The sequence below is a fragment of the Neopsephotus bourkii genome, unplaced genomic scaffold, assembly GCF_033783945.1.
Source record: "Neopsephotus bourkii isolate Nb327-2 ecotype Australia unplaced genomic scaffold, CSIRO-AGI_Nbou_v1 NB_1763, whole genome shotgun sequence".
NCBI lineage: Eukaryota > Metazoa > Chordata > Aves > Psittaciformes > Psittacidae > Neopsephotus > Neopsephotus bourkii.
In genome coordinates, this window is record NW_026902237.1 from 1,050,715 (window position 1) to 1,076,131 (window position 25,417).

The 25,417-nt window shown below is 43.7% G+C and overlaps 1 long non-coding RNA gene across 2 annotated transcripts; it reads right to left on the bottom strand.

Annotated features, from left to right (window-relative positions):
• Nucleotides 1-17,220: 17,220 nt before the first annotated feature.
• Nucleotides 17,221-19,008, bottom strand: LOC133225555 (uncharacterized). 2 transcript variants are annotated; one of them, XR_009729191.1, is made up of 4 exons: nt 18,733-19,008; nt 18,272-18,413; nt 18,023-18,125; nt 17,221-17,351 (listed from the first exon to the last, which is right to left on the bottom strand). It is a non-coding gene; the product is annotated as an uncharacterized LOC133225555 (long non-coding RNA). The 2 variants fall into 2 exon arrangements; XR_009729192.1 differs by having other exon boundaries at nt 18,272-18,534.
• Nucleotides 19,009-25,417: the final 6,409 nt, after the last annotated feature.

The following is a 25,417-nucleotide window of genomic DNA, read 5'->3' on the forward strand; positions in this document are numbered from 1 at the left end:
TTGAGCTAGCTTTAGTTAGAAGAATAGTTACTGGCACATACTGAGTCAGCCATCAGGTTTATAGCAAGAAGCAAAACTGACAGTTCTTGCAATAGTACCTGAAGCAGAGGTGTGGCTAATTTAGCAACTATCTACTATTCAAAGAGGGATCAGTTTCCACCTTAATGTCTTGGAAAAGCTCTCCATGTGTTGTATGATCTTCTCTGCATACTTTTCCTGCAAATTTATCCTGGGAACAGAATGAGTAGATGAGATTATGTGCCCTGATCAGTTTATTTTCTGTGGGACTGAGATCACTGCAAAACAGTAGAAGAGGTGCTTGAGATCAAAGATGAGAGCCTAAGTAAGCAGTTGCAATCACTGGGGGCAGGAGTGGCTGTGGCAAAGGTAGTACCTGGGCTGGTTATGTATAAAATGAACTGAAGCTTTGATTCTTTGCAAGAAAGTACTTTCTGTAACTGGGGAGAGGCACAAGTTATCATCAGTCTTAAGAACAGACACATACTGTGCACACATGGGACAATGCCAGCACCTTTTAGCTAAAGAGATGTAATACTCCTATGGATAAGGGGCAGAAGGTATGCCTGACGGGGAATTTATCCAAATTGATGCCATTTGGCTTCTTCTTGGCAGTTCCCACGTACAAAGTGTTCAGAAAAGGACATCTAGCTAAAGGGTGTTAGCTCTCCAATTACCCTTGCCTAGTTATAATGGTTCCCAGAGGCCCATTCTTTGCTACTATAAATTAGAATAACCCTTAAGGTTGACTAATTTGCCTGTGCCCTTTACCAGGGATGAGGGTGATACACAGGAGAGGTAGAGCTGCTTTCTCCCCTCATAGCTTCAGGGCTTTCTTATCCACCTCAGCCCAGCCAGCAGCAGGGATCAGTTATAATCCTGATTTCCTGCTAAGGGTAAGAAGAAGCCACCCAGGCAGGATGTCACATGGGCCAAACTAAACCCATGCAGAAACACAACCACCATTCTGTTGTGCAGAAAGCCTGCACAGCAAGGTATCACCCTCAGCAAGCTGCTGCCTGCCTCCCTTTCCCATTTACAACACATGCTGCCTTCCTGGTGTGCTCACTCAGGGTGAAGGCTGAAGCATCCTTGGCCTACCAACAGGGTACTGCTAGCTGGGCCACGTATTTGTGTAGAACTGTGCTCCTAATGGTTTGTGCAGTTGCACCAAGACACCACTGCTCACGTTGCATTCACAGCCAGCATGTGCCAGGCAGCCCTCAGAAGTCAAAGCAAGCATTTCCAGTCCTCCGGCTACAGGAGGGCCCAAACATGTACGTATAATTTAAAGAAAAGGGGAAAGACCTTGTGTGAGGAAACCTGTACCTGAAAGGAATGGGTTTGTTCTGCTTTGATCTGTGTTGTTTGATTGCCCCTTTCCGGTGACAAACTTGGTGCAGTGCTGCTGCGCTTCAAGGCCAGGCAGCAGAAGTAACTTCCATCCTGGAACTGGTAATCTGATAAAGTGCTAGTGGTGAAGGTGAAAGGCAGGGATAATACCCCAGCCTAAAAGTTCCTTTAAGTTCATAAAAGTTCTGAGTGGCAGCTCAGATTTAAGAAGTTCCAGAGGGGGTCCCGCAGCCCCACCAGTGGCTCATGAAAGTTGGCACATCTATTTTGACAGTGCAAAGCTGGGAATGGGGGTATCTGTATCAGGTGTCATGAGGCGCCTCACCTTACAACCTTTGTTAAGCTGTGTTTAGGTAACCTGAAGATCCTTGGATTTCCCTGTCCTGTCCTTTGCACCCTCCCAAGCAGCCTGGAGAACTCACTCCCCCAGAAAAGTAACATTGGAAGCGTGCGGGGAAGTTATTCTTCAGCCATGTCAGTTCCCTGATCCACTTCTTCCAGTGGAGCAAACACTTGTCCCAGCACAGCAGATAGGTGGTTTGAGGAGGGAGCCAGTAGTGAAAAGAGACTAAGTCTACTAAGCCAGCACTGCCACCAAATAAACGTGCCTCAGATTGCAGCTTCTGGAAGCCCATCTATCAGTTGTGCCTTTTCACAGGGTGACAGGGAACAGGAGCTAAGCCTAGGAGCTAAGGTTTGCATTTGCTTTCAGAAGCAAATTTATTTCAGTTAAATCTAAAAGAAGCCAGATATTCTTTTGTTTAAGTTTATCCAGCCAAACCACTGTCAGTTGTCCTGTTTCCCTTTGAATTAATCTCCTCTGAGTTCACTGCAGTGCCTGGAGTTTACTCTGGAGGGAATGGGAGCAGAACTGAGCTACGGCAACCCATTTCCCTGCGTTTTTCTGAAGAAAATGAAGCCATGACATGGAGATACCTGTGTGTTACCTCCTGGCTTAGGCAGAAGGTAAATGAAGGCATCTAACTGCACTCAAATGCTTGTAGAATGGCTGTCAGTCACAGACTGAAATGGCCAGCATGATGCTGGACAGGAAGAGCACGTGAAGGACAAGGAGACTGACTCCCCTTTCACTGACATGAGTGTTTATCTAGACACTTCTTTAGCACTATTGTTACGGCCCTGGAGTAAACTGAGCAAACAGTAAGAAGAATCAGGCCAAAGTTCAAACGAGCCTGGCTCTTCATACAGTCACTTTATCTGGTTGCTCCCACCCCTTGTGCAGCACTCAGCAAACATTGCTAAGGTATTTGTTATGGTCAGTGATGAAGAATATCAGTTTTAACAGTCCTGCACCACAGCCAGACCACACCTCCCTCTTCTCCTCTCCCACCTCCCACATGTTTTTTATAGGGCCTGCAGGTGCTGCAGATAGTCAGCTATTAGGGGGAGTTGGCCGACCAACATGAGGCTTAATTGTTTGCTCTGAGCTGTACCCTTGAAAACAAACTTTTATTTTTTCTCTTTCTCTCAGCCTGTTTCTTTCTTTTGCTGCAACAAAGCAGTAAGGAACTTCTAGCCCTTGCACTGATTTTCACCAGAACTGGAGAGTATTCAGCTGCACTCAGACCTTGCCCACAGCTTCAATGAGGTTTGGTGAGATTTCACAGTGGGAAAAGAGTCTGCTCCTGTCTCTGAAAGTGTGGAATTGCACAAGGGAATGTCATGAATGAGAATGTTTTTCTTTCTCGGCATGTCTTATGAAATCCCACTGGACAATCTGTGTGCCTGCAAAACTCTCCCGTAATTCTGAATGTTGTGGCCCATCCCAAATCTTATCTTATGTTAAAGGATCAGGGAGCATGCCAGTATTTCTCCACCAAAGGTTTCAAAAAATGCTGTGGAGAAAGCTTCTGCTTTTCTCACTCTCACTGCCTGGGAACATGTGGTGAAGCTGGAACCCCTGTCTCTAAGGGGGTTGGACCAGTTCTCATCACTGCTCCTCCCTGGCTTGGGGCTGTCACCACCTTCCTGGGGATGGCTGAGTCCATCCATCCAAATGTCTTGGACATCTCTAGCCTGGATCCACTGCTGCTTCTGATTCCTGGAGAGTGCTGCAGGCACTGGGGCTGATCTAAAGAAGGAGCCAACAGAGGTGGGACAGATCTCATGTACCTGGGATACATTCTCTGCAGGGTATCAATCTAGGAGATTCTCCCTTTTTTAATTTCTGGAAATTTAAAGGGAAAGGGTAGACCAGTGATCCCTCAAATCCCTACAAGCAGATGGATTCTTAGCTGGTGCAGATCACCAGGATGTTATTGGACTGAATTCCAGCCAAGAGCCTGGCCCCATGTCCTTTAAATGGAAGCAATATTCAAAATCAGCATAGAAAATAATGCCTTCTTTTTATAGGTAACAAATGATTGCCCTTTGGAGGTGCTAATGTTGTTAAATTCTTTTGCTCAGAGTCCTGCCAAGGAGTTCAGTGCTGGACAATACAAATAAAAGCCATCCCCACACTGAAGGGCTGACAACTCAAGATATAGACATACTGCAGGCCGGTTTTGCCAGGGAACAAATAGGAGAGCATGGTTTCATGTTTAACACTTCTCCTAATGATGAAGCACAGGACATATTCAGAAATTTATAAGCCTAAGAGAGGGCTTTTTCCCAGTTGGTTGGGGGGGAGAATGCCACAAAGTGAATTTTAAAAGAGTTCAGATGGGGATGCAGCTAGAGAGTAGTGTTTAGCGAGGGAGAGGAAGACAAACTGTTCAGGGCAAAATCTCCCCACAGGAGAAACTTACTTTAAAATCCCCTCTTAAATAAATCAGCAGTTCTTTTCCAAATAATCCCATTTAATGCACATGTACTGAAAACTGACTAATTCATCATCCATGTAACAAAACCCACAGAGTTAAACCATGTTTTCTAATTTAACAAGAGTATCTGACAGCAAAGGGCCACTGAACACCTTAAGTACACTTCTTGAAAGGCCAAAGACAATTAACCAAACCTTACCTTGCTTTTCTGGCTACATGAAGCCTGTATTTCTAGCCATGCTTTAATTATGAATTAAGTCCATGATGTAATTATAAAGAAAATCTTGGCTGCAAGAATAAGGAAAGTAGTAGAACCCTTATTTTGGCTGCATAGCTACATACACCTGCACAGACAAACAAGGTACCTTACCTATACCATAGCAGAATTCAAACAGTTGTGTAATTCTAGGTTGTGATTCGCTTACTTATTGCTTATTACTGTATAAAGCTTTCCAGCTTGTGTCCAGATTTATATATAAATAAATATATATATAAATCTTGCCTGCTTTCTGCACAAATGTTAAACAGTAAGGATTGATACCTGCCCTTCACCCAGTCCTGGAGGTGATGCACACCTTTAGTTGCATGCTTTTGCCAACTTGTCTGCATGGTTATTTACTCAATATTTACAACATACCTTTACTTAAAAAATTAATTACATTTGGTTATCTATTCAGAGGGTTTCATGTGGCACAAACCATTATTAAACATAGATGCTTACTCATGGTAAAGGAGGAGGGTAAAAATTACATAGAAAGCTGTATTAAGAGACTGAACACATCCACAGATACAATTAGCTAACAATTTGATTACCGTGGGATTGAAGACTGAGTGTTTTGGCATTTCTAAAAGCCTTCAGGAGCATCTGCACTTACAATACACTGATACTTTAATGCACTTTCTTACTGTAGAACTTGAAGTGTGAAATTCTCACTTAACAGTTTCCCAGGCTTGTATTCTTTACATGACCTCATATCACACTGGTATTCATAGGAATTTACTGTAAATGCAGGGTCAGGCCCCACTACGAGTTTCTAAGTCTGTTAGGGAAACATAAGAAGAAGCAGACACTACATGTGCAAATTTTCACTTTCATCTCTAGGTGGGTATGAAGAGTTGGTCATTAGTTAATGATGACATAAAAGCCGACATTTGTAATAAGCCCACAGTTCCTTCCTGGAAGGCTGCAATCTAATTAGTCAGATGCTGTAAAAGTTGGGTTTTTAATTACCTTGGAATCAAGTTAACTCTTCCCTTGCTGTGCTACTAGGAATTACTCATGGATACGTGTCTAAGGGAAGGATCTGGACTTCATGTTTCAATTAAGATCAATTTAAATACAGGGTAAAATACAAATCTTCTGCTGTGGTATCCAACAAACATCTTTCCTACCTCTTTGTCACTATCGTTCTTGATTCAGGGTTCACATTACTTCCTTCATATCCCACCCTCAATTTCACATTTGTCACCACTACAGTCATATTTCCTGGGGCAGGGGACCTGAGGACAGTCAGGAAGCAGGTCTGTACTGTAGTTTGATTGTGTCAAAAAAGACTGTGAGACGGGATCTCAGGACAGCATGCTGGCAAGCAACCAAGAGGAGCATGTCAGCTGCTGTGTTTTGTAAACTAGCAACAATCCTTTTGTCACTGTGGATTGCAAAAGTGGCAGTGCTGCCAAAGTTTATATGCCTCTGGCATCCTGACTAAGAACGTTTCTGTTACATCATAGGTATGTGCAATAGAGCTTGGGTTTTTGCTAACTAGCAGTGAGATTTTTGGTAGATGAAACACATGTGGTTAAGGGTGTACCTGAGCATCAGAATTCTAGCTGGGGCTGCACCTGAACCAAGAGGAGATAGCCTTATTTTTTTATCAGTTGTTGGGGCAGTAATGGGGGAAGAGGGACATTACTTCACTTAGGTCATAAGTCTGATCAGTAGTACTGTATTGTTTTGTAGCAGGTGCTACTCTGCTATGTGGAATCTGACTTTCTCCACGCTATATTGTATAACAGAATTTTGCTTGTAGCTAATAAACATTGCAATGGAGCATAAGGCTGAAGACCAAAGGTTTGGGGTGGGGTTGTCTTTTTTTTCCTCTGTGGTCCATACCTTGAGCTGTGAGATTAAATGTGCACTAGCTTTTTTCCTACTGAAGTTTGTCCTTCTGAGGTAAGGGCTAGTTGTCAGTAGGAACTTGATCTGAAGAGTATCAAGTAAGGTCTTGGACTAATCTCTTAAAGAAGTCCACAAACTTTTATCAAAGGATAAGGAATCTCAAAACTGAAAAGGCCACTATTTTCATGTCTGGAGTATATGGACAGATACCATCATTTAATTCTTGTATTATTTGCTGTTTTGTTGGTTTCACCAACAATATAAGCAGTTTTGCATCATCCTTCTTTAAGTAGGTAAGTACTATCTTCTAAGATGATCAAGACCCCACTTGAATCCATCACTATTAAAGGTGCTGGTACAGGTAGAAAAGATAAACACTATTAAATGAAAATAGAACTGTGATGTTGAAAGAAATAGGGTGAGAAAGGTAGCCTTGTAAAATGCAGGTACAGTTTCCTCCCCTGCTCTGTCTTCTTTGTGACCTGCAGTGAGTAACTGAAAAATTCCACAGCCATTCTTTCCCACCTTGTTGGCTCCATTCCCCTCTGAACAGGGGTTCAGAGGAAGCTCAGCTGTTTATATAGAAGCAGCAGAGCTACATGGCTTGTGCTGTCTCAGACAGTGAGCAGCGGAGATATGGTGTCTGCCACATGAACAGACAAACCTTTCCTACAGTGGAGAAGTTGCAACCCTGACTGTAGCTGTAACAAGTAGAGGCACTGAGCTACTGCTGACACAGGTACACCCATCACACTCCTAAGCCAGAACTCTGCACTAGCTCTCAACTCTTTCATCTGTAAGAGGGTGTAAGAGAATTGCTATGCCTCACAGACATGAAGTTTAGATAGTTACAAGTGTGAGACACGGAAATGTTACACTAGTAGAAGTACCTCAGATGGAGAATTGTTGCTCTGTCAAGGCTAATGTAATTTTCCCTAGGTTGTCCTCATCAGTTGTACTTTGAAGGGCAGAGATACGGTTTTCTTAAACTCTGAGGAATGGTGCTGCTTGATGGCTTTTATTTTCTGTGACAGTCTTTTGTGATAGGGCTTTTCCATAAGGGATCAAAGCATCTCTACAGTCCTTGCTCACAGCATCCTCCTTCTTCTTCCCTTTCCTACTCCTTTGAACTTGGATATACGCTCTGTTGAAGTATTCAGATAAATAGCAGAAAATTCTATCTGAGCTGGAACCAGTTTTATATAATCTAGATTGCAAAGTTGCATTGGACCAACTTTCAGTGGGGAGGTAAAAAAGAGGAGAAACATCCTGAGGTGGGTGCAATACCCTCAAGGGTATTGGGATCTTGGCTCCTAAACTGACTATTTACTCCAGGCAAACTGAACCACTTAGCTCCCAAATCCTTCCCAATCATAATTTATAACAAAAGAAATATCTTTCCCCAAGTTAATGCTTGAGCTTTTTCTCATCTTCTGTACCACTTTCTGAGGTGGCTGCAATACTAAGTTAATCTTTTTGGATACAAGTTGATGCTGCACATTAGATTTCTCTTTTTCATTCACTGAAGGTCCAGTGGCTCTAGCAAGCTTCAAAAGAGATTTCATATTTTGTTAAAGTACTTCACATTTCTCTGTATCAAAGTCTGTTTTGGTTTTTTTCCAGGACTGCACAAGCTCACACTTCCTATCCAGTCTGTCTGTCTTTCCACACCACTTTCGTGTGTTGCTGAATTGCTCATGAAGGTTACATGGGCCTCAAAGCCTGAAAAGGGTTACTTTTGCCTGGGTTAGCACAACCTGAATTAAGTCCCTTCTAGAAATCCCTTCAAGTGTCTTGTCCAAGACAACCATCTTGTCCCTTTTTCCCACTGCTTACAAAGAGAATTTCCCTTGGTAGCGAGGGTAGGATCTTAGAGGCCCAGCAACAACATCAGTGACCTAAGGTTATCACCTTTGCTTTGCAAATCATTTATAGGGAAACAGAGAGGATGCAAAATCTGGTGAAATGTTTGCAGCCGAAGTGCCTACTTTGGCTCTGCTGTACCTGAGCTTCAAGTGTTCTTGTAAAATAGTCAGTGTTCACTTAGGAAGCCTTGAACACTGCTGTTTATAATGTAACATCCCAGGACTTCAGTGCTGCTGAAATCCCCAAATGTGCAACCTTCCTTAAAAAACACTGCTATTGTTGCAGTAGTGGTACAGTCCTGTTTTTTCCTCACCTTTCGTTTCTACTTAACCAGCTTAGCTATAGATCTAGTAAACACGTTTTTACATAGTAGGAACAAGAGGTGCCTTCCACTTCTAAAGTCATCTCTACTCCTGAAATGGGACAGAGGTAGTGTGTGTGCTGTTCCACTGTGTTGTACAGTCATGCTCCACCAGGGCACTTTCAGGCCTTACAGCTTACATGAGACATACAGCAGTCTGCTCATAACAGCAATCTGGTGTGTGTATACTCAGCCCTTCTGTTCAGGTTAAGCTTTGTGTTCACCCCAGCAAAATGTTTTATCTGTTCCTCTGTCTATCCCTGTCATTCGTGGTGTCTTTCTGCCTAGCATGTATGACTATTTCATTCTCTGTGCAGAACTACACCCTCTTCCCGCAGAGCTGGAAAGGCCTACCAGAAGGATCAGCTAGCAGTGGTTCAGAGTTGAGCAGATATGGCTGTTTTGATTCTCAGAAATCATTATTTTGTGACATCTTCTAACAGGTAACAATACATTTGTTCTTTGCCCATTGTCTCTGCAAAACTATGTCATCTCCTGCTAGTCATCTGGAAATCACCAGATTGCATCAGTGCCCTAGTCTATGGTCTCCTTTTCTAGGGTCACATGTGCAAGGGTGACCAGGAGGGACACTACCAAGCAAAGTAAAAAGCAATTTCATAGTTGGGAAATAAGCTGTTAATAGAAATTTCTTCATAGCAATAAGCAGTTAATTGTTGGCTTATATCTAAAATGAAAAGTTAAATACATATTTTGTACGCTAGCAACTATTTTTTCATGAACTGTTCAGGCCTTTCATTTTTCATTCCTGCTATTTATTTGACCCCAAGAATAGCATGTGACTGTTAACCTCCCATGTGGATAACATGCTGACAGCAGAAAAAGAGATTTGTCTTTCTGATTTAGAATTCTCTAATGAGGACAGAAAGAAAGAATAAAAGTAATCTCAAAAGGAAATTAATCCTTAATGCAGATTGTGCAAGAAACATTCTTGAAACCCTTTGTCTTCTGTGAAAACAAAGCGTGAAAGAAACCAAGAAGATAGGAAGGGCTGATCCCAAAAAGGACCTATGCACATAATGTGGCATATAACTGAAATACAGGTGCCTAAGTGCAAAGCTGCATACCTGAAGGCGTCCACCTCATCTTCTATGTCACAAATTTTCTCTTATATATTCCTTAACAGTCTGGAGCTATGTATCTGCTCATGCCTGGAAACCCCTCAGTTCTGAGAAAGCCGAGCAGAGTGACACCTATCCCATCTTAAACCCAGCAATTATGCACTCAGTGCTTATTTCCCCAGAGAGATCTACGCTGCTAAGTATTGTCACAGCGCATCTGGCACATAGGATTCAAACAGAATGGAGTGGAAACCTTATTTTTCTTTTAAGACCTGGCAGGGGCAAGTGCCTCTTATACAATAGCCTACTGGTTTGATAGTCTACTCTTCACTCACAAGGCTCTACCAAAGTGACTCAAATCCACATCTTCCCCAAAAGTACCCAAACCACCAAGTTAAATGCCAATTTGGGCATAAAAGGGCATTTTAACCTAGCTGCCAGCTTCTGAGAGCAAGTGTGGTTCTGCCATGTCCTCAATTATACCAGCTGGGACAGGGAGTCCCAGGATACACACACACACTGTATTCCCCTTATGACAGCTTCTGTGGCAACTAGTGCTGTCACTGTCCTTGGGCACCCAGCAAGTCCCTGTTCTGTGCCGAGTCACACAGTGGTCCAAGGTAGCATGGACAGCTGTACTGACGTGCCTTCAACAGCCTAGGATTCCTGAGCTAGAGCTTGATTCTTTCTTCAGATCAGCATTGGCTCAAGGTGGTGCAGACAAGCCAGTACAAATCAGAGGGAATTGTAGTCTGCCAAAAGTGGATGCTCCAGTTTACCAACGAAATAAGAAAGCAGTGTACCATCAGAATTAAAATCATATATATATGTATATATGCCCCCCTATGTTTTTCCTTCCTTCTGTAGCCCTTTTCTTATGTTTTCCTGAAAATAGAGTAATTAATAACGTGGGTGGCATGTGTTTGTTGCTACATGGTTACAGAAGAGGTGCCAGAGCCCTGTAATATATTATTTCTCTGAAACATTAAATATCTGGATAACTAGCTGTCAAGGATTTTCCATGCACAGATGGGAGTTGCAGAAGAACAGATCTGTGGGGTCTGAATCTCATGCAGCACAAAAGGGGCCCTTTCATGTTACATGAAAACACCCTGCAGTGTTTGAAATTAATTCCTTTGGATTAGGGAGAATCAATTTTGGTCAAACTGCCTTCAATCAAATGACTAATGGTTTTGTTAAAAATCTCATTGTCAGTCTTGAAGAGAGATGTTGATCTGGATAAGCTGTGCTGAGCCTCCCTTCACTCCCTCACAGCTCATGGCTTGAGAAAACTCTTCAGAAAAATATCCCATGCAGCATATTATGATGTTATCATGTGTTGGCACATCTCATTCACAGAGTTAACCAATCTGATTTTAAATTGCATGTGACTCTTCAACTAAATATAATCCAAAATTCATATTGGTTTATTATTTTCTTCCTCTACACCTGTCCCCAGAGTGTGTTCAGTAAGACTGTATTATTCCTTCCTCTGTCAAGAGTATGCATTATGTCCAGGTTTTCATTTTGGGATCCAAGTCAGCAAAGCTGGTGGGTTTCTTTCTTGCGAATTATGATTGATCAGGGGAGTTCTGGTTTCTTAATTCTTAAAATTCAATATTGGACCAATTCCACTTCTCTTTATCTGATCAGATTTTGGTATGGCATTAGATTAAAAAATGCCATTGTGGAGTGTAGCATCTGAAATTTAAAGAAAGAATTACTTTTGTTCAGTTGTGGTGAATATTATTTGCCCTTTGTGGCAGGTCTTCTATTAGATCCAGCGGGGTTTACCTTGGATAATAAGGAAATGATTATGTGAGGGATAAGTTGATTATTCAGTAATTCCCCAGGAAAAAAATCTGAACCAAATTCAGGTGATAAACACCATCTGTGTAGGGAAGAACAGTCTGTGAATGGATATGGTAAATCTCTTATATGTGCATGTGCAATATGTTCTTCATATCCCAAGGTGAGGTAGTTAGGTCCACTGTGTAAGTCAGAAATCTTCCCCTCTAGACCACCACCAGGCAACAGAGTACTTGACCATGTCATGGACACCCAGTGCTTTACTTCCAGATTTTTATTTGGGTTAAGCAGAGAAAAAGTAGTAAGTTTTGGGTGTTTCTGAATACTATTCTCAGTGCTGGTGAGCTCCAGTCTTCTTGTTTATTAGCACAGCTCACCAAAGGATTTCTTCTCCAGTTCTGCTCTGAGTCATTCTAGTGATATGCTTGCTTCTCTGCATAGCTTCGTGCATCTCTATATTGGTATGACCATAAGTAAGGTTATTTTGGAAGACTTCCCATTGTTTTCTGTTTCTTCATGTTATATACATATCCAATGGGAAGTTGGTGCCAGTCTTTGGCTAGACACCATTTCTTCATATGAGCTACACAACAGCCAGAAAACACTCCAGACTCAGTTTTTCAATATGTCTTGATATCCACTGGTGACTTCACTGTTTCACTGCTGGGCTGTCATGTGGAAAATCCCCACTGCTTTGTTCCTTGAGAAATATGGTTATTGGTGGACTCCAAATTCTGCCCATGATGGTTAGGGAAGACAAACTATGTGATCTGGAGATTATACTAGGCCTGGTGCTTTGAAGGGCTCCAGAAAGCGGTAACTGTCCCAACTGCAGTGCAACATAGCACTTTTTTAGCTCACAAGCTGGTACATTAGCCTTCACATGTCACAACAGGCTCTGCTGCTGCACAATGCACAACACTCACAGAAATTTAAGATTTATTCTTATGCAGAACAGCTGCATAAAGAATGCAGAGAATGATGTAGTGAGACTTGCAGCATTGTAAATGACTGTACAAGAGGCAAACAATGGAGAATTAGGTCCTTGATATTTCATGTAATGCCTCATTGATTCCAGACTTAGTACCACTTCATAGTGCACGTGTGGTTCCAGTGCATGAAACTGCTTTCTCCGAGGTAAAATTACAGTTGGAACCATAGGATGTTGGGATGCATACCTTTGGGTGGTTTTTCCAAATGTTAGGAAAATTGATGTAAATTTTCTTTAAAGTTTGTCTTCCTTGCTTTGATTGAAGTTCATAATTGTAGATAGTGTTTCTAAAGGGCTGTGAAACTGATCCAGACATGCTATTAACACAGAGAATGGAAAAGATTTGGCATCTGAAATGTCATGAGATTTTTTTTTATCAGTGTGGCAAACTATTTTTGAACTGATATGTTTTGATTTACCTTATCAAAGGTTTAAAAAGCACAGTGATAACAAGCTCATCTCATAGACATTTTCAAGATTAATAAGTTATCTTCAAACTTTCTGCATTATCTCCACACTTCACTTCACCAAGCTTTCTGTGTCTGAACATTTTAGAGAGCCTTCAAGTAATTTTCAGAGGGATTGCTTAAAATTCAGAGCATGCCATGATGAAAGCTAGCTTCCCTGCAATGCTTTTCAAGTGACCAAGTAACCTACTGACTTGCATTATAGTACACAGTTCATGACATCCTGTCCTCATGAATCACTGAAATTGCTCTTTCCAGTCATGCCCAAGGCTCTCCTCCTACCTACCCTCACACCCCTTCCTATATGTGCCACCAAGAGCTGCTTTTACTGCCCTGGTTTGCAAGAGACACAGTTTAACAAATGCTTTACCAGCATTTGGGGAGTGGTATTTTCTCTTGTCTAAGCTCACACACACGCTCATGTCAGGCTGTGCATCTCATTCTCATTTAGAATTTTTTAATAAAATTAATAGCACTGACATAGCTATATGGTGAAGTGCTGTTCAAAAATGAAACCTGTGAGACCTTTCAGGGGAACAGAAAGGGGAAAACGGCATTTTGGATCTAACTACAGAAAAGGTTGAGAAGATGACTAGAAGGATGCTCTATGCAGGCATCAAGAAACTAGCATGTGATGTTTTCTGTGTCTGCATATGGGAAAGGATGTTTGGGAAGATACTACAGAAGCAGAGAACATCTGTAGCTGTTGGCTACAAGATGCTTTGAGGAATGGTGGGAGGAAGTAGCGTTGCCCTTAGGTGGTCCTGAGTGCCCACTGGTCACTCAGGCTCTGGACTAAAGCAGTTACCATCTCTCTGCAGCTGGAGGAGGGGGAGGACTGTAGCTCTAGGTAAAAGGAGATTCAAAAGGCGGTGGCTGAGATTTGGGGCTTTTCACTGGTGTCTGAAGGCAACGTCTTAGCGATAAACCTGGACCTACTGCCAAACATATGCTCAGAAAGCTTGTGTGATGTTTCTCCTTACCAAGAGGCTTCCATCTCCTGTGTTTGCACTGGTTACTTGACACACTGTAAGCATTCAACTTCCATTCTCACCTGTTATACAGGATGCAGGTCGTGTGTGGGGCTAACTGTTATGTAGCAGAACATTCAGCCCAGTCCTAGAAAGCGTATGAGGACTTTCCATCTATATCTTGCACTTCACAACAATAGACTGGCAATGCTATCTCAGTTTACAAAGGAGAGACCAAACTGAAGCACTGCAGTGTAATATGCTAAGTGTTAGCTACAGTGTAGGGGCAGAGACCTGCTCTCTTCCCTCGCATGTTCCACTCTCTGCAGAAGTCTTTTTTCTCCAGTATAACACAGAAGCAAAGGAGAGAGAAACTGGTGTAGGCAGAATGGCAGAATGGCTAAAGAAGCCGTACTGGAGTGACAAAGAGGATTCTGGGTTTGTCTATCCTGTCTGCTCTGTGGAGAGCGGAGACCCCAGTCATACTCTGTGCTCTAGCTCAGGCCTGGACACCTCATTTGAATGGGTTGGGAACTGACGTTAGCATGCTGGCATTGCTGCCCAGCAGAAACCCTGAGCTTGACTCTTCTGAGCATGATGCAGATGCTTTGAGAACATGCTGCAGATGAGCTAGCACCAGCCAGATGTACAGAAAGGGGAGGGATCAGATGGCTCCTGCCATTTAACCCAGAGCTCAAAACTGTTCTTCAGTGAGAAGTGACTCAGAATAGCTGAAGGAAAAGACGAGCATTTGAATGCACAGAATCACTGCTCCACCATCCTCCCTTACACCATTTATTAGCCCTACACACTCTCTTAAAAGGAGGGGGCTTGTGGACACCTTGGTGGGCATTTGCAAACACACACATATACATGTACACATTTCTTTTTATTGCCTCACTTCTACCTGTAATGAAAAAAGGTCCCCGCTGTGGTAAGACTTCGTGTTGTTTGATTTCAGCACAGATCACAGTGATGAGGGCTTACCAAAGGCCTTTTGTGTGTGTATTTAACACTGCAGATGCCAGGGTAAAGAGAAAACTCAACACACTAAACAACACCATCTAAATACTAATAAAGACGAAGGGTGATTGGAAGGAGTGGAAATAGGAAAGCCCACAATCCAGGTAATTAAGCTGTAAAGCCCACAGAGAAAGGGCTGTCACCAAGTCATCTGATGTGGATGAAGACCAAAGCATGGTGTGATTCTTTGTCTCTTAATCCCCTCCTCCACTCCCCAGGATGTTCTTATTTCTCTATAAAGTCCTTATATGAAAGGTGGGGGGAAAAAAAAATTACAAAAAAATCCTGAAGGATAAATCTTGTTATTCAGAGCACTGAACAGCTGGTAGTTTAAAGCACAAAACATCAGTTTAGTGATTAATTTACCTCTTTAAAATGCTCAACAATGCAATGCAATAAGATATGAAATTTTATTTTGTATGGCCTCGTTCAAACTGACTTATCCCAGGGCTCTTCCTAAAGTAAAAGTGCAGCTACAGAGTTAAATAATCAGTATAGCAGAAGGGAGAGGTATAAAAAGAGATGTGCAAGGAATAAAAAAATCAGCTCTCAGGAACCCCCCCTCCAGTCCGTTTAATTTTACTGAAAGCAAGTAGCCTTTGCAATGATTTTTACATATTGATGGATTTTCGCCTTGTGTGCCCTTTCCCTCTCCTTCCATCTTACAGGAGCATCTCTGTGCTGCTCCTGCTGCTGCTGCTGGCACTCCCTCGCGGCATCAGTGTGCAGCTGATACCGCTACAGGCTATCTTACACTGGATAGCTGCCAGTTCTCCACTCTGCCTCTCCCCCACACCTTGTGATTAAATGTTACCTTTGGCGGATGGTTGCTCTGGTACCACCACCAAAGGGGATGCTGCCCTTTTGTCCTATTGCCCCAGACAGAGAATTCCAAGAACCTGCCGCATATCAGTGTCTGCCGTCTGTGACCTCTCTGGAGACACTGAGGAGTGAAGTTCAGTCCTCTTGCATAGATAGGTGTGACTGACATGCCTGCAAAAGAGAGTGTACGTGTATACGTGTACATGTACGTGTGTGTGTGTGTGTGTGTGTACACAGAGCGGAGAGATAAGAAAGGTGGAGGGGAAATCAGGCGGATAATGATTTTGGTTATGGGGAGAATTGCATTAGTGTGAAGCATATGTGGGCAAATTCATCCCTGGTGTAACATCACTGAGCTCCCAGAGACAACACTGGGGATTCATTTTACCCACAAAAATAAGGAGCCACTCGACCCTCATTTGTCAGGCAGCACAAAGCAAAGATGTGAAGAGCCCTGTCGTGGGGGGGTTGAGGGTTCTGCATGTTTTGGGAGCCCTTCACGTCTGCAGCATTCAGGTTTCCTGAAATAACACTCTGCCTGTCTGTGGTGCTCTTCTTCCACTGGGTAATAATAAGGGATTTAGTTAGCAGACAGATGCTAAACCCATTCTTACTGCATTTAGCATTTCAGAATAACGAATAGATTTGCAAATGATGTTTCGAGACTGCTTATTTTTCAAACAATGGCATCGCTAATGTTCCCAGCTCCTTTGACTTCACAATTGTCTTTTTCAAACAGTAAAATGTTACAATTAGCTTCCTGGGAAGGGTGGAGGGGAAATGTCATTTCTAAATAATTTCAAGAGATGCCTTGTAGAGGGAGAGGTATGTGCTGATGAACTGCTCACCCAAACTCCCCGTTGAGCCTCTCTGTGCGGGTGACAGTGCTCTGAACTGGCACTGGTGTAACTCGGGAGCTGCCCTCTGAACTTCTGAGGCATGATTTCTTCCCTGGTGGTGCCAACGAGCTCAGATTCTGGTCCTGAGCGCGCAAGGGAAGGCTGATGGTTTGACACGGAGCATGGAATTTGCCTGAGTTCTTAAGTATTGGGCCAACCCTGACAAGCCTCATCCCAGGGATTTGAAGGTCATCCTTCCTTGAGCAGAGCGTATGGTGGTACTGCAGCCGGCAGCTGAGAAAGCACCTTGTGCTCTTCCAGAGCCGAGTAACGTGTCTGTCTGTCTGTCTGACTCGCTCACTCTTGCGCTCTCTCCCCGCTTTAATACGGATCTAATTCTGACTCCATTGCGGTGCCGCGAAATCACGTTAGGCAGCGCAAGGATGCTCGCCGCCCCTTCAAGCGTGATAAACTCTTGATTGCTTCCCCGAAGCTCTAATGAGCCCGCGACGGCCAGGCGGGCGGGAAGGAGCGATGCCAGGGCGTGAGGAGCAGGAGGAGTGGGCTGGGGCTGCTCCTCCTCCGCTGAGGGAAAGGGAGCTGCCGGCTTCGAGCCCGCCGCAGCCCTGCCTCGCTATCTTTCTCTCTCGCATACTGAGACCCTTGTATATGCCCCGAGCGACGAATCAAGAGGCGGGAAGGGCAGGTCAGGCCGCCCCCTTCTGAGGGACCCCCCGTTCCTGTGGGGCGGGAAGCGGCGGCTTATCGCGGTTCTGCGTGAGCCAGACGGAAAGGTTGCGGCAAAGGTGGGACGTTTGAGTGATGGGTTGGCACAAGGCAGTGCTTATCTCTTTAAGAAATGGAAATGAGGTCTAATTAGCATAGACTGGTTGCAATTAGCATATGAGTCCCATTCGGGGACTTGGAGGAAGGGAGAGGACCAGGCAGCAACTTAATGGGGTTTTATTAGGCGAAATTAGCCACCGCTGAACAGTCATAAAAATATCTAAATTATTAGTAGCTCTGCAATTTATTGTGAGTGCTTCCCGGACATGCTAATATCTATTGGGTCTGTGCCGTGCCTGCTAATCACAAAAACAAACTGCGGGACCAGCGTCATCTCTCCGCTGTACATTGTTATGCTGTTGTAGGCTCGGTGTGACAGCTTTATACGGATATATATGCAGGAGTGTGCCCTGGTTTGAGGGGTACATTTTTGCTAATGCCTTATGAGTTATGTAAATGGAATACATTCGAGCAAAAATGACAAACTGGTCTCTAGAGGAGCAAGCTCACCTAGAATATAATGGGGGCATTGTGGGGGAAAAGGAGGCTGAATCATACGGCTTTTGTTGAGTCAGAATGAAATGCGAAACTCCTATAGTTGTGGCAATCACATGCATTCAGAGGCCGGAAGAAAAGCCCCTCTGTATACGTGATGATCTTCAGAGACAGAGGATATAAAAAAACCTGCTTAAATACATGTATCTTTAACACATCCATGCTTGCCTTTATCCTCACACAGGTTAGAGGCTCTTTTTAATGAGCACCAACTACAATATCTACTCTAGGTGGGGTCCAGTTATTGTCTCTTTCTCCAAATGTGATCAGCTGGGGGTGGGTGCTGTGAAAGGGGAGTAGTGAAGAATCAGCATTTTTAATTCATAGTGAAAGGTCAGGCAGACTGATCCAAGATAGGGTCTGACAGAAAGTTTGCTACGAAGGTGGGTAAAAAAATCCCAAGAGTAAGAATAATTACACCATTCTCACCAAGCTCCTTGCTCAGTGTCTGAAGAAAGAGGCGGTTCCTCTTCCATGGGCAAGTCTTTTCCACTGAATACATACAAACATAAGACTTCTGGCCTGTGTCCAGCAGAAACTTAACTAAGCAGTAGGTGTGGATGCTGTGACACTGGGAGAGGAATAACACCAAGGCTTATCCTCTTTGTCTTTTTATGAAACAAAGTGTAATTATCCCAAGCATTGCCAGGACCAGCATAAGCTCTTGACACCTGGTGGTGGCTGTGTTTTCACTGGAAGGACCAAAGGAAAACGAGGGGGAATGCTGTAATGCACCTTTCAGGAGCCAGAATCCTTGTGTTAATTTCTAAGTGGTGCATTTTATCATATTACATGTGTAAGTAACATTATATATATGTCATATTATATATGACAAAAAGGTCAGAAACAAAACCAGAAAAAAGTAATCTTAAACGGTTGGTATAGCCCACCTGGCCTCCCATTTTGGAGCAGGATTTGGAACAACTTCTGCGTTTCATCTGTTTGATATGTTCAGAGCACAGTGAGTGTCTCTGAAATGTTGACTGTGGTGCCTGATGAGGAGCCTAATTTACATATTCTCAATTTAATCTAAAGTAGGCGCTAATTGATTACTGCTGAATGTCAGCATGCTCTGATTATCTGTTCAAGATGCTCTGAGAAAAACCTACAACCCTGAGGTGCAAGTGGGAAAGGGGCATTTGAATTCAGTATGCCGTGCAGGCTGGTTTGGGCTGGAACAGAGTTAATTTTCCCTATAGTAGCTGGTATGAAGCCATGTTTTGGGTTTGTGCTGAGAACAGTGTTGGTAATACAGGGATGGTTTAGCTGCTGCTGAGCAGTGATTACACAGAGCCAAGCTCTTTTCTGCTCCTCACACCACCCCACTAGAGAGTAGGCTGGGGGTGCACAAGGAATTGGGAGGGGACAAAGCCAGGACAGCTGACCCAAATGATCAAGGGATATCCCATAATATATGGGTTTATGATAATCGTATAAACTAGGGGAAGAAGGCAGCATGGGGGGGGATGTTCGGAGTGAAGGTGTTTGTCTTCCCAAGTCACCATTACATGTGTTGGAGCCCTGCTTTCCTGGAGTTGGCTAAACACCTGCCTTACTGATGGGAGGCAATGAATGAATTTCTCGTTTTGCTTTGAATTTCTCATTTTGCTTTGCTTGTGTGCACAGCTTTTGCTTTACCTATTAAGGAGTCTTTATCTCAGCCCACGAGTTCTCTCACTTTTCTGATTCTTTTCCTGACCCCAACACGAGGGGAGTGAGTGAGCAGCTGTGTGGGGCTGAGCTGCGGGTTGTGGTTAAAACACAGCACCATGGAAGGACTGTTTACTCCTTTGCCTCATATTTTATAAAGGTTTTAATTATCCAGGCCTGTGGCTGTTGAGTGACTGCTGCTTTGTCATGTCCTTCCAAGGCAAATGAGACAGATACAGAATCGTCCTTGCTTTCTGTCCTGAATGATTTTTCTCAAACTAGAAATCTCTTGCACAGGTGTTTTTTTTCTCATCTCTTCCCAACCCCATCCTTAACAGCTTCAGACTTCAGCCCTGAATTTCCTTTCGCTGACTTTGAAGGAACGGTATGAGGTCATAGGAGGAAGGTCAGGCTTACATTTAATATACCATGCTGGATTTCAGGAGACAAGCCATGAATCTCAGCAGTGATGTGTTCTCTGAATTCAGGACTGGGAGGAAAGCAGTATGTAGTTGATCCTGGCTCTGTGCGCAACTTGCGCCAAATCCCATACCTTCTTTAAATCTCAGATTCCTCTCCCATGACTTGACTGCCTCTTCTTTGTAGGCAGCAAGAGCCATCTCACGCTATTATAGTTGTACAGCGCTTATCATAAGAAAGCCTTGACACACAGGCTGATGTAATGCTACTAATCAGGCATTTCCAGTCAGGTAAAAAAGCATTACAGCTTTTTACTCTCATACCTCATACATTATTTTGGGACTCTTCTCTTTTGCTAAGAACTGAGCTTTTGCGGTTGGCTTGTTTGGGTTTGGTGAGCTTTCTTATCTGGGCACTGGGCCCAGCTTTAATTTGTTTACATATTTTGCAGCATGCCCAATTCTGTACCTGGAGGTAGGTATCTATCTATTATTTTAATAAATACCTACACCCTGCATGAGTAATAAGTCACCACGAACAAAAATTTAAAAAGTGGGGAAATACTCTCTTACTGTTTCCTTTTTTCTTTTTCTTTCCTTTTGTGAATGGCTACAATTAAGTAGCAAATCACTGCTTCTTTGGATTACAGTAGGTTTAATCAACACTATAGCGAGGTCATTTTTTCCCTAGCTCAGCCTTGGTGTGTGGGACTATTTCCCCAGTAGAAGTACCTTCCAGCTTAAATCCTGTCATGCAGAAAGCTTTTTCTTCATGTATGCTCTCCCCCTGTGGTTTTCACGAGAGCTCTGCCCTCCAGCTTTTCCAATTCAGCATTCACGGTATGAACTTGTGCGTTTGGGAAGCTGCCAGAGGATGGGGAGCTAAGGCAGCAGCCAGTGCTGTGCAGAAGTGTTGTGGGGTTAATTTTTTATTTTGAGCAGTTAATCTCCATGAGATTGCCCAGCTCCCGTTATGCATCTCTTATATGGTAAAGGACTGTGTAGGAAACGCTGTCATTAAGAAATTTCCATTTCTGTTAGTGCTGTTAAGGTTCTGAATGTTTGAATGCTGTTCAGCTATGTCAAGTAGTGGCTCTAAAACAACCTAAATATTCTTTTTACTTTTTTTTTTTTTTTTTTTTTTTAAATCCTGCAGTACTTTGGCTTCCTCCCATGCATGCATTTCTAATATGCATTGGTCTATCCCAAACACTTGCCTGCCTGCTTCCAGCTCCTTCCAGTTTCCCCTATGCAGAACAACCCATGTTGTCTAGTACCCAGCTGAAGTATTGCTGCATCCTGAAGTCCAGCAATGTCAACCCTAACCCTGTTCAGAGCTGTCCCACAAATCTCCCCAGTGGCAGGTTTTTGTACCCTGTCTCTGCCTCCTGCCTGCTCATCCCCTCCTGTTTGCCTCCCCAGCTCCTTGTCACACTGACATACATCCATGGCTTCTATCTCCTGGGTGTCCTGGGGCCCTGTTCCCTCTCACTCGCATCCTAGCCAGCAAGGCTGGGCTTTCCCCAGGGGAAATGAAATGCAGACATGCTTGCCATAGCTCATCAGATGAGGAGTGTGAGCCAGCCCTCACAAGGAAGGCACATCTCCACCCCTATTGAGCCTTTGGTCCTGCTCTTCTCTGTCTTCTAGTAGCATAAAGCAAACAGCTGCTGGAGTTGGGAGACCCAGAAGAACAGAGGTGAAGGCCTGGTAGCATTTCCACAGCACTTTTCCACTTCTCTCTCTATCGTCAGCTCTGTGCCTGCTCTCCTGAGTGACCTGCCCACAGTTTGAGACCCGTGTCTTTAGACTGACCCCACAGAAGGAAGCACTTGGCCTGGCAACCCTGGGCACAAGGGCAGAATCACAGGGTGGTCTAGAGGAACCCTCATGCTTCCCCAGCCATGAGAAGTGTGCTGTGAGGGTATGTGTCCCACATCCCTTTTCAAATACATCGGAAAGGTGTAAGATGTTTCCTAAAGTCATTTTCATACTTCCTTCCTGGATCTTACTGCCCTTCAGCAGGGACATCTAACCAAGCCCTATGGACCAGGGCTCAGCCTTGGCAGTCACAGAAAGAGCTCCACTTGGCATGGCTGTTCCTTCATGCAGGCAGGTCATCCTGCTTCTCTCGGTTTCTTCCCTTTGGCTAGGCAATAAGACACCCCATGACTCCACGTCCTTACCCTCACCTTTCCTTGCTTTTCATATCCCATTTATTTCCATCCCTCTTCTCTGCCATTGCCTCTCATTTGCCTATTGACTGTGCACAACACTGCCCTGCCCTCAGCCTCCTCAACCCTCTTGTCTCCCCTGCCGGGTCCAAGCCATCACCTCATCCTCATGGCTGGTACCTCCCCAGAGTCTCCTCTCCTGTTTGGGCCTCTTTGTTCTTACAGTTGTCTTTCAGCTAGGCCTTCATGTGAAAGCAAATCAAAGGCAGTCCACTGTGAGAAAATGGAGAAGTGGCAAAATGACTGGGGATAAGAGAAAGCTGGGATTAGAAAAACCCATTTTTGTTTCTTCTTTCTTCTTCTGGTTTTGGCACAGGTAGCACCAGAGTAGTAAGCCGTGTAAATTCTTATTTTCTGATCCTAGGGAGGGCTAGTCCTTATTTTATTGCAGAGAAAAACCTTCCAGCAGAACCAGGAGGAAACTATATAGTTTCATTGTAAAATGCTGCTTTTGAAGAGTTTATACAAATTTCTGTGTCGAGCTGAAGATTTCAACGAAATACTAGGGAGGAATTGCTGGAAAGCATAATTAATAATTATCCTATAACTATCATAATAATTAATGTGCAGTGTTTCGCTTCACCAGTTTTTTTCAAAATATTTGATTATTTCTGCCTTCACGGTGTGAATTTCAGGTGGTGAAAATGAGTTGCTTTGCACCAGTAGATCTCCTGAATATGCAATGAAGGAACCTGCAGCAGTCAGGAGCCCCAGCCAACATGGAAGATGAGACAGTGAGCTGGGAAACAGAGGTGAATGAGAAAGGCAATAGAAGCGAAGCATTTCGTGCAATAGCTAAAATACAAATCTCCGGAGACTTAAAGATATTGCATGAACATCAATTTTGCATGCCTATTGTCTGAGTGGTATTAGCGTGCGTAGGACTCGCAGCCCCCCTTTCTCTGAGTGAGGGGAGCATCATGGCAAATCAGGAAATAGCATAATTGAATCAGCTCCAGCACATGACAGGGCTTAAAAACCACCTGGACGAGGCACTGAAATGGCAACATACCCCAAGCACCTTGGCATCCAGCTTCCCCCACTGCCCCCTAATTAATTCTGAAAGGAAAGCAAGATTTAAGCCGCAGCGGGAGACAGTCTAGTCATGGATTTCATCAGTGGTCTCTTTTGCCATCTGTGAGACGTTATGGCTCAGAAGCTGGATGAAACAGCTTTCTGGAAACTTCTCTAGAGAAAAGGCAGCTAAAAAAATGTGTGTCATGCTTATGCTATTTACGGAGAGCTTGTTTTGTCCATGGGAATAAAATAAAACGCCAGTAGTTTACCACTGAGATAACACGTGAGAGTCAGAACATGCTGCCACAGGTCTGAAAGATACCGTTGCCATCCCTCCCTCCCCTTTTTCCCCTATATAAAAGTTGGCAATTAGTTTTTTCTGCACATACATGAAGGGAGGTACATGCTTTGGCCTCTATGTGAGAGCAATAATTCTCTTAAATTGATGTGTCAGCAAACTAAAACTCAATATTTTTTTCACACAGTGTATTTTGCAGTCAGAGGACTTTCACTAATCGGAATAAAGCAATTTGGCTCCCTGTCATTGTTCACTGAAAACATATGAGCTGGTTGGCACGTTTGGCCTCCTAGATTTATCAGTGTCTCCCATCTAGTGCATGGGAGGTTCAGGGCTGCAGCTCAGAGAGGAGTGGATTTTTATGAATGCTTTTTCCCCTCCCTGAGAATTCCCAGAGCGAGATTTATTCCTTAGTTTCAGAAATATTTTATTTATTGTCCATATCCCATATCCTCTTTAGGTCAACTCAAAGTCATATTTTACATTTTTTCTCAAAGTCATATTTTACATTTTTTATTTGTACTACTATGTCTTTATTGCTTTGTTCATTAAAATAAAATGTGAAACAACCCAAAATTTGGGCGAAGTACTGTTCCCATATGTCTCTTTTCCTTTTTTCTTGTGAGAGTGCTGTGATATGAACATACACAGCTGTCCATTCAGCAGGGCTGTATAAAATGGATTTGCTGCATCTTGCAGCAGGTTCATGAAAGGCCAGCTTTGGTGTCATGTCTTTGTCATGCTGCCTTTAAGGAAGTCCTCACCTCCCTCCCAGCTGAATTAGTACAGCTTACTCTGGTGCTCTTGTCAAGGTAGATGGGATAGGCATGTTTTAACAGTCAGCCTTTACAGCTTGATTACACTAGGCTATTTCCTTTTGCCTCACTGACTCTGTATCCTGTAGTCCCCCTCTGTCCCCCTGCAGCTCTGGGAATTCCTTTTTGCTAGCTCTTGAACTGTGTTTTTGCCTAGAGGAATGTTTCTCAGCCTTTGCATGATGTGAACCACAAAAATGCACTGGGATCCCACTGCAACCACCGTATCACACACATCTAGTTACAAAGAAAGGGCTGTTCTGCACCAGGTGCGGCAAACGATTGATATGCAAGTTATTTTAAAGCTGTGCCAAGGAGAATGCCTGTTTGGGGTAGGAGAACTCTTTGAATGTCCAGACAACTCCATCAGTGCTTGCTCTTGACAGAAGGGCAGCCCAGTCAGGGGCAGCTTTTGCTGGGGATAAGGAGCACGGTTATATTCCCATACTGGGCTTGTATACACCCTGACACAGGGCTTGGACCACAGCTGTTAATACCATTGTGGTGACAGTCCTGTGTCTGTGATAACAGTATTGTTCCTGTCCTCTATGAATGACCTTAGTGTCAGATGGGCCCTAAAACGCAGTACTTCAGTGAGAACCAGGAGGAGGTATTTTAATCATGGCTCAAAAGAAAATTTCAGTGTACGCACTTGAGGAATTAGTTTCTTGCCAACTACTGTCCTAAAGCCCCCTCTTCTCTTAGCTAGTCTCACCTGAAATTTTAAGTACTTTGAAGGCTGGCTGTCTACCTGGCTTGGCAAGAGGCATATGGGCACTGCTGTCTTTCTGGTTATGGGCTTTAACTTGCCCAAATGGTTGTGAGGATGTCAGCTGACTCCCATGCATGAGGCTTAACCATCCAGGCTAAGCCTTCAGCTAGGACATGCCAGTCTGGAAAGTGGCATCTGTAACAGCTTGGTCTTTTCCACAAAACAGACATGACTTCTGTGCTCAAGATAGAAGTGGTCTGTTCTGTGCCTCCCTTTCAGCCTGCCCCTGGAGGTGACCTGCTGGTCTCGGCAGCTGGGGAGGACATGCTATCTTTGGCTTCTCATGCTTTTATTCTATCCTTGGCACATCATGGAAAGAATGTTAAGAAGATTGGTTAATAACCAGAGAAAAATGTCCCAAGCCTTTAGA